General features: G+C 34.8%; 1 pseudogene; it reads right to left on the reverse strand.

Moving 5' to 3' along the window:
* The window catches only part of LOC140146655 (sodium- and chloride-dependent glycine transporter 1-like), a 115,719-nt pseudogene extending 102,376 nt beyond the window's left edge, over positions 1-13,343 (reverse strand).
* Between the last annotated feature and the right edge of the window lie 200 nt (positions 13,344-13,543).

Raw genomic sequence — 13,543 nt, forward strand, 5'->3', positions numbered from 1 at the left:
CATAGCGTACATGCACACATAGAAGGGCAGTTAGTAGCGCAAAACATATTGACGTCACTACCAAACTTGAGTTGTACTATAGATAAAAGATTTTACCCAGGACAGTTATTGAATGCATCTTATTTTAAATGTTATTTCATGCCAAATAATTTGGGTCGTGGTTAGAAAAATTTACTTGTCCTTTTTTTTGCATGCAATAACTGTTTCGATCCCATTTTCTTGGTTATTTGAGACTGCCGTTTGGAGAGGGATCTTCTGCAGAACTTTTTGATATCATTATGTGATGCAAACTTGATTGAGAAATCTACTATCCAGGACGACACAAAACTATAACTCCTTCAGTCATTCAATCATCGTTAATTTTCAAAGTTTAAATGTTACCGAAATTTATTTTGCTTTACACGGTGTCATGCTTCACCGATCCTGACCCGTTTTGAGATAGCTCCACGTTCTATCCTCATATCCATCGTCGATTATCAGTGGTCTGGCTGGATTGAGGATATTCGACCAAAATGCAAACTGGTGAAATGGTGATTGTGCTTATCAGTTTGAAATGTCCGAATATGTTTTATTTTGGGATTGCATCACATAATGATGAAGTTGAAAAAAAAAGCTGTTGCAGAAGTGCAAGATGCACTCATCAGCTGGGAATCTCCATGGTTTGGTCTCAACAATAAACAACAACATAATAGGTTAAAATATAACTTGAACAATATTCAACTTTAAAACAAAACTTGTAAAACGAAACGCTGACCAGGGATGTATCCATTCTTTAATACATGCATAAAGTTACATTTACTGAAAATTGATGATCCAGCAATATGAAATGCATGTTAAATAAAATAAAATAATTGGCATATGATTAGTGCAACATGAAGCAGAAGAAATGTAGCTAACAACAACAAAAAGGGCAACTATGACAGTGTTAACAACTTGACCAACGAAAAATTATGAACAAAATTGCTTGTAGTAATCATAAAAACGAGAAGAAGAAGAAAAACATTGCAACATGAACTGCATCATCAGTAAATAATTATGTAAGCTTCCATCCCATGGCATTGGCATTGCCGTACATTGATTGCTTTGCGGGGACACTCAAAATCAAATGTCGATACAGGCCAAATATAATGAACATGTTAACAATACGGTCTCGAATTCAACTCTTCTGTTGATTTTTCATTAAAAACATTTAATTTTATGTCAAATTATAGCCTGTACAAGCATAGATTTAGCGAGAAAATCCACGCAATTTGTGTCGCGCTTGTCGATTCATGATTGTAAACAAAGTCTCAAGTTGACCTCTGCTCGTAAAGTAACCAATCAAATTGCGCGAAACACCTCCAGAATTCCGATCGGTTTCATGGTTGACCTTTACGGACTTCGAGTCAAAATAGGGTGGCTCCCAGTTATATAAGAAAAAAATTCATAAATATCTCTCAATATTTGAGGAATATAACAATATAAGATTTGACAATGTGAATTTCAGGTATGTTCTTGATATAATTCATGTTGAATTTGAGCACAATGTAGATGTCGTCTCGTTGTAAAAATTTGCCAAATTTGCTTGGATTTATATATTCGAAAACTGCTTTAAAAAAATTTATTTTTCACATTTAGATAGCAGAGGACCAAGAATATATTCTTTTTAAAGCATCTGCGTGAATTATTTCAGAAATTAATTTATTATAAGCGTTTGCGAGAATTTTTTTTCTGACCATGTGCAATCTCATTAATTATGCATAACGTTCGGGGACAGCGAGTGCATGCATAATTTGCCTGTACACACAAGCCGCGCTGTGCTCGTTGCCGACTGCCTGCATATACTTAAGGGATCTGGAATGAGCGTTTTGAGCGTTTCGACAGTATTTTTTGTGGGAAATGAGAGCACATCAGACATATCGAATTGCATTCTGAATACGAAGAATGTCTTTCTCATATCAAATAATTTTCATTTTTTGAAATTCACGATATAATGCAAATTTTATGACAAATTATTAAAATTTGATATTTTTCAAATTTTTGATATATAACAGTCCTCGAAGTAAATTTTATAAATCTAATGACATATTCTTAAAGTGTATGTAGCTGGGAGGAAAAAGCCGACGATCAATTGAAAATTTTGACCTTTCATATTGAAGATATGGATTTTATTTCCCAAAAAGACCTATTTTGGGGGGAATCCATATCTTCAATACGAAAGGTCAAAATTTTCAATTGAATTTCCTCCCAACTCATATAGAATGTATTATTAAATTTATAAAATTTACTTCGAGGACTGTTATATATCAAAAATATCAATTTTAATGATTTGTCATAAAATGTGTATTACATTGCGAATTTCAAAAAATCAAAATTATTTGATATCAGGACATTCTTAGTATTCAGAATGCAATTCGATATGTCTGATGTGCTCTAATGTCCCACAATAAATACTGTCCAAACGTTCATACCCCAGCCCTTAACATAAAACAAAATAAAACGGTCATGATAATATGACATTAAGGGCGAACACCACTAATGAAGCGTCTTGGTTGAAATGCACGTGAAAATTAATGTCTTTCTTTGCTCAATTTGAGGCCTTTTTGGCTCTCATAGTTGCCTGATGTACCCCGTTACATTTTATTAAGAAACAAGGTAGTATAGTGTCTCTCCATTGATTTTGCAATAGCGTCTCCAGGAGGGGGCTCAGAGGGCTTTCAGATTTATGCGGTGGGGGGGCTTAATGGCTAAAATCGCCAAAAACCGCCTGATTTTACATATCCCTCTAGCGTTGGTTGTCAGTAGATTGCAGTCACTCCTCATCAAGTGTTGACAAAGACAACAGTGGTTGTTGAAACGTACACAGTAGGCTAAGTGCATTTTCTTGGATCAGATACTACGAACTCTGGTTTACTAGTTTACTCTACCGATCCTGATGAATTTGTTCAATCAATAACGATATCTGGGGGACCAATCACAAGCCAGATTCATTTAAAGATGCATTACATCATGACCAATTTTAGTTAGACCAGAAATTGGCCTAACTCTCCATAGAATCCCGTGTTAAAAAGTTATCCGCAATCCAAAGTCAGTAGTCCACTTGGGAAGCTAACAAACAGAGGGCGTATGGTGACTGAAAAGATTAGATGTGAAAATCTATCAATTGTGCACAAATAATAATCAGAGTTTTAAGCTTAAATGCAATAGCCAGAAGCACAATTGGCAAGTGGAGTACGGAGAAGTCTAGCTACACCCTGGAAGGGAAAAAACAGTATTTGAAACGAGGAAATGTGCAATATGACTTAATGTAATACATTAGAAAAGGCTTAAAAGGCAACTATTAGGCCCTGATTCATATTTAATCATCATTTAGGCCTGTAAATTAGATTGTCTGTGTAAATTTAGCAGGATCCGACTTTTTATGACGACTTTCAAAATGTGTTACATTTCAGAAACACCAAGCTGTTTGTGAGGTGGCGTTAGCTGTATGGGTTATAGGTTGAACTTTTTACAATAATTCTGGAAAAAAAATCCTGAAATCCATATATTAATTTTTACAATGGATGTCGTCATCTGACCTTCTGCTTGCAGAAAGGGGAAGTTTTGAAGAACTGAGTTGTTTTCCCGGCCCCTGTCTGTACAGAAAGTCAGTGGGGTTATTTACTGGTGTGCACCCTAAAAGGCCCTTGTCATAACCAATGGTGGCGGCATGATTTTTCCCGTGCATGAGGGTTTAGGAAAATTAAATTATATGTCCAAACTTGAGGTTGCATGTGTAAAACATGGTCTTTTTTTAACGCATGTTTGGGGTATTGAAATGATATTTTTTTGGCTTGCACAATCATGGTAAAGATCCATGTCATACATAAGAGATTATAGGACATACAATACTTGGTAGGCCTAATGATAATGCGTAAATTTTGTACCTGTTAGGGAACTGAAATCAGACTGAAAACACAAACGTCATTCGAGGCTCTGTCTCACCAGTTGCATTTACAAGGCCCTTGTTATAACCAGTGGTGGCGGATGATTTTTTCTGGGGGAAGGGTCACACAAGGTTCTGAACAGAAACGTCACATACGGACCAACCCACACTACCGAGAACCGCGAATGCCGAGAACCGCGAAAGCCGAGAACCGCTCTAGTATCATTTGCTACCCGTCAGGTGGTCATAGTGGTTATGTTTGACATCTCAACTGTCCGAAGATTTGATGGACGCTATAAATGATGAGAGCAGGTACCACATAGTGGTTGAGGTACACCTCTGGTGTATGAGGTTCCGGGTTCAAGTATTGCCAGTGACGACTTGCTGGGGATATTTGATTGCGAAGAAGTCTAACTTAATGGGAAGAAGGGAATGGGAAGAAGTCAATTTAATTGGAAACTAGAGCGGTTCTCGGCTTTCGCGGTTCTCGGCATTCGCGGTTCTCGGTAGTGTGGGTTGGTCCGTATGTGACGTTTCTGTTCAGAACCTTGTGTGACCCTTCCCCCAGAAAAAATCATCCGCCACCACTGGTTATAACAAGGGCCTTGTAAATGCAACTGGTGAGACAGAGCCTCGAATGACGTTTGTGTTTTCAGTCTGATTTCAGTTCCCTAACAGGTACAAAATTTACGCATTATCATTAGGCCTACCAAGTATTGTATGTCCTATAATCTCTTATGTATGACATGGATCTTTACCATGATTGTGCAAGCCAAAAAAATATCATTTCAATACCCCAAACATGCGTTAAAAAAAAGACCATGTTTTACACATGCAACCTCAAGTTTGGATATATAATTTAATTTTCCTAAACCCTCATGCACGGGAAAAATCATGCCGCCACCATTGGTTATGACAAGGGCCTTTTAGGGTGCACACCAGTAAATAACCCCACTGACTTTCTGTACAGACAGGGCCGGGAAAACAACTCAGTGCTTCAAAAGATCCCCTTTCTGCAAGCAGAAGGTCAGATGACGACATCCATTGTAAAATTAATATATGGATTTCAGGATTTTTTTCCAGAATTATTGTAAAAAGTTCAACCTATAACCCATACAGCTAACGCCACCTCACAAACAGCTTGGTGTTTCTGAAATGTAACACATTTTGAAAGTCGTCATAAAAAGTCGGATCCTGCTAAATTTACACAGACAATCTAATTTACAGGCCTAAATGATGATTAAATATGAATCAGGGCCTAATAGTTGCCTTTTAAGCCTTTTCTAATGTATTACATTAAGTCATATTGCACATTTCCTCGTTTCAAATACTGTTTTTTCCCTTCCAGGGTGTAGCTAGACTTCTCCGTACTCCACTTGCCAATTGTGCTTCTGGCTATTGCATTTAAGCTTAAAACTCTGATTATTATTTGTGCACAATTGATAGATTTTCACATCTAATCTTTTCAGTCACCATACGCCCTCTGTTTGTTAGCTTCCCAAGTGGACTACTGACTTCGGATTGCCGATAACTTTTTACCACGGGATTCTATGGAGAGTTAGGCCAATTTCTGGTCTAACTAAAATTGGTCATGATGTAATGCATCTTTAAATGAATCTGGCTTGTGATTGGTCCCCCAGATATCGTTATTGATTGAACAAATTCATCAGGATCGGTAGAGTAAACTAGTAAACCAGAGTTCGTAGTATCTGATCCAAGAAAATGCACTTAGCCTACTGTGTACGTTTCAACAACCACTGTTGTCTTTGTCAACACTTGATGAGGAGTGACTGCAATCTACTGACAACCAACGCTAGAGGGATATGTAAAATCAGGCGGTTTTTGGCGATTTTAGCCATTAAGCCCCCCCCCCCCCACCGCATAAATCTGAAAGCCCCTCTGAGCCCCCTCCTGGAGACGCTATTGCAAAATCAATGGAGAGACACTATACTACCTTGTTTCTTAATAAAATGTAACGGGGTACATCAGGCAACTATGAGAGCCAAAAAGGCCTCAAATTGAGCAAAGAAAGACATTAATTTTCACGTGCATTTCAACCAAGACGCTTCATTAGTGGTGTTCGCCCTTAATGTCATATTATCATGACCGTTTTATTTTGTTTTATGTTAAGGGCTGGGGTATGAACGTTTGACAGTATTTATTGTGGGACATTAGAGCACATCAGACATATCGAATTGCATTCTGAATACTAAGAATGTCCTGATATCAAATAATTTTGATTTTTTGAAATTCGCAATGTAATACACATTTTATGACAAATCATTAAAAATTGATATTTTTGATATATAACAGTCCTCGAAGTAAATTTTATAAATTTAATAATACATTCTTTAAGTATATGTAGCTGGGAGGAAAGGCCGACGATCAATTGAAAATTTTGACCTTTCGTATTGAAGATATGGATTCCCCCAAAATAGGTCTTTTGGGAAATAAAATCCATATCTTCAATATGAAAGGTCAAAATTTTCAATTGATCGTCGGCTTTTCCTCCCAGCTACATACACTTTAAGAATATGTCATTAGATTTATAAAATTTACTTCGAGGACTGTTATATATCAAAAATTTGAAAAATATCAAATTTTAATAATTTGTCATAAAATTTGCATTATATCGTGAATTTCAAAAAATGAAAATTATTTGATATGAGAAAGACATTCTTCGTATTCAGAATGCAATTCGATATGTCTGATGTGCTCTCATTTCCCACAAAAATACTGTCGAAACGCTCAAAACGCTCATTCCAGATCCCTTAAGTATATGTCATATTACATGTTTCACATTTGTACGATTTTAAATAATTCTTTATCATGTTTATAGGACATGCTCTGTTATATTTTTATATCCTCTTTTCATTCTTGAAAAGATAGATCATGCTTTTTATTTCACCCATTGGGTATTTCTTTATTAATTAGTGTTTATATGGCGATTTCAAGTGGGATAATAACTCCTGGATGACGTAAGCATAATGTTGATAGATTTAAATATCATTATAAATAGGCACTTAATAATAATGATATTGAAATAAATTGATAAATAGATAAATTAATAGATAAATAAATAAAAGATATATAAGCCTAGATAAATAATAAATAAATGATAAACTAGGAGTAAATTGCAAACATTAAATATCTTAGAGCAAATGAGCATTTAATAAGTTTTTGCGACAAATATTTTGCCCTTCTTGTACGTTTTATCATTATTTTATCTTTTACTAATTTTTTTGGGACATGCTCGCTTATTTATTTTTATGTGTTCCTCCTCTTATCATTTGTGCAGTATTTCTTTATTTTTGTTTTAGTACAAGTGATCACTGAGTATGTTTAACTGTGGAAATATCGGTAGATAAATATCGGTAGATAAGGTGTTTTTATGTCACCCTTGAGTATTATTTATAAGTGTATCAACATACATTTCACATGTCATGATGTTTCATTGTTTTATTTTAAAGCAATTCTTTATTGGGGTGCATGCTCTCATATATTAGGTGGGTTTTTTCATGTTCCTCTTGTCATTCTTGATAGATGGCTGTTTATTTATGTCGCGTGTTAAGTATTTTTTTAATTTTTGGTCGAAGTGTATAATTATCATCACATGCTGTACGCTGTTTATTTATTTCGCCCTCATTTTCTTTACTTTTGTTTTTAGATCTTTAGTTCTTTATTTTTGTTTCTGTGAATATCATCCGAAAAGTAGGCCTTCTGCACATTATGATTTTTCCTTGCTTTATTTAACTCTTTACTGGGGTGCATGCTCTCTGCTGGTTTTTTTCATGTTCCTCTTATCATTATTGACAAGATAGCACCTGCTGTACGCTGTTTATTTATTTCGCCCTAAATTATTTCTTTACTTTTGTTTTTAGATTTTGAAGTTGATATCATGATATCACACGCTATGTTTTATACCAACCGCATTGTCTGGTTAAAGACAGTTCTTGTTTTAAATCCTGAATACAATGTCAACATTCAGTTCGTTCACCTCACAATGCGGTGCGATGTTATATAACTGTATATATTGCAGGGTTGCCAAACCCGCGATGTAATAGGCCTAGGTCAATAGGATGAGTTTTGAAGATTTTCCTCGCGACAATTTCCTGTCCTATAGACACCAATTGATGGTTAAGAAAATATTGCATGACTTCTCAACATTGGCTTACGCGACTTCTGGTAGTTTTTTATCTCATAGAAACCAACGGTTGATAAAAAAATATTGGGCAACTTTTTCAATGATTTGACCCGCGGTTTGCCCTCATTTGTTTGGCAACCGTGGTCTGTGTTAAGTGAATATATTTCGGTAAGAAAATAATTATCATAGACCATGTAGACAGAACGGACAATAGTCATAGGCGCTCTCCTCCATTTTGAGAAATATACTTTCACACACACACTACATTTATAATTAAAATGATCAGCCTTAAAGTTTTACCTTTTACTGGGTTAAGCCAAACCTAAGTGGATGAAATATAAATCAACACTTCTGGCACTGATTGGTTTCCGTAGTTGTTATATGGAATACGATCTGTCTGTAGCTACAAAATTGTCTGCAAATCGGCTTTTGCCGGGCCTCTCTTTTTCGGCGTTTTTCTCATTAAATTAGGGTCCCGTTCAAATAAAAAATAAACTGGTGTCTAGATGTAATCACAGTTAACACACCAGGAAAAGTATAGAATATACAACAACCTAGTTACACCTGTAGACTGCGAACAAACATGCACCTGGCCAGACCTGGCCGTAAAACAAAGTGTTCTCCCTACGGATACCCTTAAGGGTCACACAATTATATACTAAATGTAGACTTCGGCTCTCACCATGATGCATTAAATTTGGTTAAATAAAACAAAATACCAACACGGTGGATAATCACGTCCATTTGAGCAAATTGAGAAATTAACGTCCATCAAACGACAGTATACATTATTTCAGTTTACAGCTACAATATTTGTAACAAAAACATGAAAAAGAGCTATTTATAGTATATCTGGAATAAATGGAAAGTACATTTCAATTGTGGTCGTTTGGAGGCTATGGACCTGCACGTGGTACTCTCGAGCAAAATACTTGTAGAATCATAAAAAACACATAATACCGTATAACAACAAATAAAACGTATTGATCCAAATATCAATTATTGGTTGCTAGTATTCGTTATTTACGAGTGACAAAAATGCGTGAAACTGCATAGTTATAAACAGATAACTGTTTAAGACTATTTGGTGAGAATCGATCAAAACTATTTAGTGATGAATACAATATCAACTTCAATATGTGCCAGCTAGTATAGGTAGTAGAATCATAGGTAGTAAAAGTAGTAGCAATATAATGCAATAGTCATGGTGGCATCAGCATTGGCCACACTATGTCTTAATTCATATAGAATTAATAGACTTCTATGAACTAGATTGATCATTGGTCGAAGTAAATATAAAGCAATATGGCCATCTTTAAGGAAAGAAAGTTATAAACTATCGTATTAAGTGTGTTAAGTGCACCTCCTACATTGCCCTAAGAGTAAGCGTTATCAGTATTCAAATACACGCCTGTTGTTGTATCAGACTGTTTCCTTTCATACTGATCCACTTATAACAGCATTCCTTGTCGAGTTATCTTTTGATTCCGATAAAACGAAAATCAAAATAGCAAAGAATAATAAATGTTAGATGGAGTGCTTGTAGCTTTGAGGCAAAGGTATTGTAGAAGCATAGAGTGTTGACCGACCTCATTAATTATGTCAATTAAGCTAAAAGGGGTTACATTGTGTGAATATTGTTAACAATCTTAAATAAAATAATTATTTTCGTTTTTGGTCGCAAAATTTGGAATGCTGGAAAAACAATTTCAATAAAGCAAGTAAATGATTTCAATGGCATATGTACCTAATTATATGAAAACATACTCTGCATCATTTTCACACAACAAAAGTAATAGTAAATCATTCATTTGTAGGACAAGCCTAGCTTACTGAAGGAGTGAATCAACTCAAGACTCAAGACTGTATACCGTCGTAAGGTAAAAGTGTTTCAATCATTCATATTAAATGTGAATAGCGCATTAATAACTGATGGAGCTTGATGTGCGCCAAAAATTTAGTAAATTAACATTTCAGACACGTTTTATATATAACATTATAGTAATATGGATACAACTATGACAGTTAACCTATTTATTAGTTTGACTACGTAAATGGTTTATCGTTTTATTTCTTCATCATCTGACCATACTTGACAGGTACCAGTTAACTCATTTACTTATTTAGAAATAATTATCGATCCCCGCCCCATTAATGCAATTTAAAATAATTTCAAGACTTTATCAAAGTTGAAAGCTCACGATGACGGTTTTAACCATGCAGAAACAAAATCGGGGTAAATGTAATGGCAAATTAATGAGCAAATTTTATTTTTCGTGACAGATAACCAACTTTTTCATAAACAACGTGTGCTTTGTACTTAATTTGTTTAAAATCGATTGCAAAAAACCCCTTCATTGTTACAGCATCATTGTTGATTCCGTGTGGTTCTTTTGCAGTCTTATTGAACATGTTGTAATTGCATTCCTATATTTTGCTCTATTATTTCCACCGTTTCCATACTTCATCGATTGGTATGCACAGTAGAAGTGGTATATTTGACGTGCCAATTCATGGTCAGTGATATAATTGGCACTACATAAGGAAGCATCTTAAATAATTAACTGAAATTGCACAGTTTACTTGAAACAAAATTACTAGCACACGTTATAAAACGTGTTACATTTTCCACATCATTCATGTAATAATGCATATAACGAATATGGTTGTGTGTTAGATGTTAAAGAATGTTGCCAACATAAACTAACAACATTGCGACCCTATGGCATTGTATGGCTACGCTTCACTCACACCTGAGACAAGGTAATATTTTGACTCGTGAGTGATTTTCGGCTTCTAAAATAACAAATATGGGCTTTTTCAGTCGTGAAAATTGATAATTAATTCAATTTTGCCCCTCGGTACAAAATGAAAGAATAGTACCATAGAGATACGGTTACTTGAAAATCTCTAACCCTCAACTGTGAGTTAAGTAAGCATGGTTAACATGAGTTATTTGCTACCATGATAATTTCATTCTTATGTTAATATTTTCGTACTATTTTCATCTTGAGATATATCATTTCATGTTTACAAATACATTATTAAGCTTATACCCTAAAGACACCCAACTAAAGGACAGTTCTCAGTATGGAATTAACTAAAGCCATTTTATACATCATCAAAATAATTTACGAAATAAAATTGCAGGAAATTAATTTTATCGAGAGACTATCAACATTGAAATATATTTGTCAAATTGGCAGATATCTTAAACGGTCGTATGGTCCTTAAGAATACAGAGCTACAAATGTATGAAATGTTCATAACGCAAATCGTGTTATCAGATCTTATCTTATATCCTTATGGATATTTGGACTTCCGACTTTCGAAGCTTTTTAAACAGTTGGCCAACTTGAGTTTGGCCCATTACTATGTCAAGAAAGGTCCCTTTGTAATTTTGACACAACGTTGGAGCAATTCAACTCAACTGTTATGTCAAATTTCATTCCATTAAAAACAACACCCAACATTTTTCCCAACTTTCGAGTTGTTCATAGTTCGCCCAACGTTGGACGTTTTAACTATTATAATAGTGTTTTATATTACCATTTGTACTTTTGCTATATACATGATATATATTAGTAATGTGGATATAGTTTGAGCAGCTTGTATCTTTTGAAAGTTCCAGAGTGGTATATATATTGTTGAGATAAGTTTTGGATGATTTTAACGAAACGGTCGATAACTCAATTCATTTCTGCATCTTACTATTTGTTTTAATGCGTGTATCAATGTGACCTTTAGGTCTTCAACATGTTCAACATTCTTCTGTGCAATTTGTAATAAAGGCTTTTTTCATTGCACAAATACCTTTCAAAGCCTATTGTAAAGTGTGCTCTAAAGAACTACGATATACAATATTTGATTGTTAACTTTCATCCTAGATTGAAACATCATACATTGAAAACAAACATTATATAAGAGTAGGCTATATGATATGTGTTAGCAAATCGGAGCCATTTGCAATTAGTGTACTATCTATTAAATGATCTTTTCATGATTCCTTAACATTAATTAAGTGCATGCTTACAACAAACATATTATTAAGCACATGGCGAGTCACAATTTTAATCAAATCTAGATATGGACTCATTTGTTTTAATACGGGTATTTTATATCACCTAAATTGAACCAAACCTGATTAAATATTGTTCCTATTTCATGCGTTCGTTGTTTTTTGTTGTGATGTACATAATTGGTTGATTGTTTGAGCTATTTGCACACCCGTTTAATAGGTGTATAGATACCGGTTTATAGCGAAATCTATATAGGCAGCGACCAACGGGTTTGTTGAAAACTTTTCCACAAAATATTTGATTGATTTGACTGGTCCCTTGCACGAACTTACTTATACTAACATTGGAAAACCAAAACAAAGAGTTAGTAAGAATATAATATTTGCACGTGTTTAAACTCGGCGGGAAACTTTTTGTATCAAACCATTGATTTAACGATTCAGACAAAATACCATACCTCTCATTCGTGTCCGTTACAATACAATTATATAGATTTATTTCGTGTTTTATTTACATTTTACAGCTATGAATCGTTAATCATTCTGTCCAAAATTGGAGAGGAATTCGGAGGTAAAAGCTTTTATTATACGCTAGTTAGATCTTTAATAGCCGCAGCAATTTAATTTGGCCTAACCTTAAATAAAAAAAATAATACCAAATACCACCGATTTTGAGTTTAATACAAATGTTAACATTTCCATACTTACCATGCTTACTTGATCATGAAGAACAACCTCCACATAATGATATATACAATTCCTAAAAAAACACCCGGCGCGGCTGTACAGCGTAGCAGAATAAAACCAACTGTTAACAGGCATTTGAACACAGTATGAAAGTGATTGCAAAATACCGATTCATCACTCCATGCACAAGAAAAGATCATTCAAACATAGTAAACATGTTAAACGGTGACCAAACATCGTCTTAGCGCGTAAACCCTCCATAGATCGTGCTTATTTGAAAGAATTTATATTTACTTACCAGTTATCGACACCGTGAACTTGAGTCAAAATAGTTCCCCAGGTTGAAGCGAATTACTTTTTTTAAGCATCGGTGAATAGTTTTGGTTATATCCTTTATTTATATATATACCAGTAGCAAGCTACATCGAATAAACAGCCCTGGGTATAGTAAGAGCTTGCCCAGGCACACCTTGAATACGCTTGTCTCAACTGAAAGAGTGCGCACTTGTTTTTAACAGCCGTTGTTATCTGCCAGTAAAGGTTTTCAATGAGTGCATACCGCACTGAACTAGCGTTTTGAGTTTGCTAGCTGCCTTTTCAAATCATCTTAGTATTGGCGTAAGTGTTTTTGCTCACGCGCTTCAATTAAGCACGTATGCTATATTCCCATGACTTTATGTTTATTGAATCATTTTCAGTGTCAGTGGCGTATGAATATTGAATGAGGAATACCCAAGAATATTCAACATGCACTGGGCACTATTATATAGGCCTACACATTATCCTTTTC

The sequence above is a fragment of the Amphiura filiformis genome, chromosome 1, assembly GCF_039555335.1.
Source record: "Amphiura filiformis chromosome 1, Afil_fr2py, whole genome shotgun sequence".
Lineage (NCBI taxonomy): Eukaryota > Metazoa > Echinodermata > Ophiuroidea > Amphilepidida > Amphiuridae > Amphiura > Amphiura filiformis.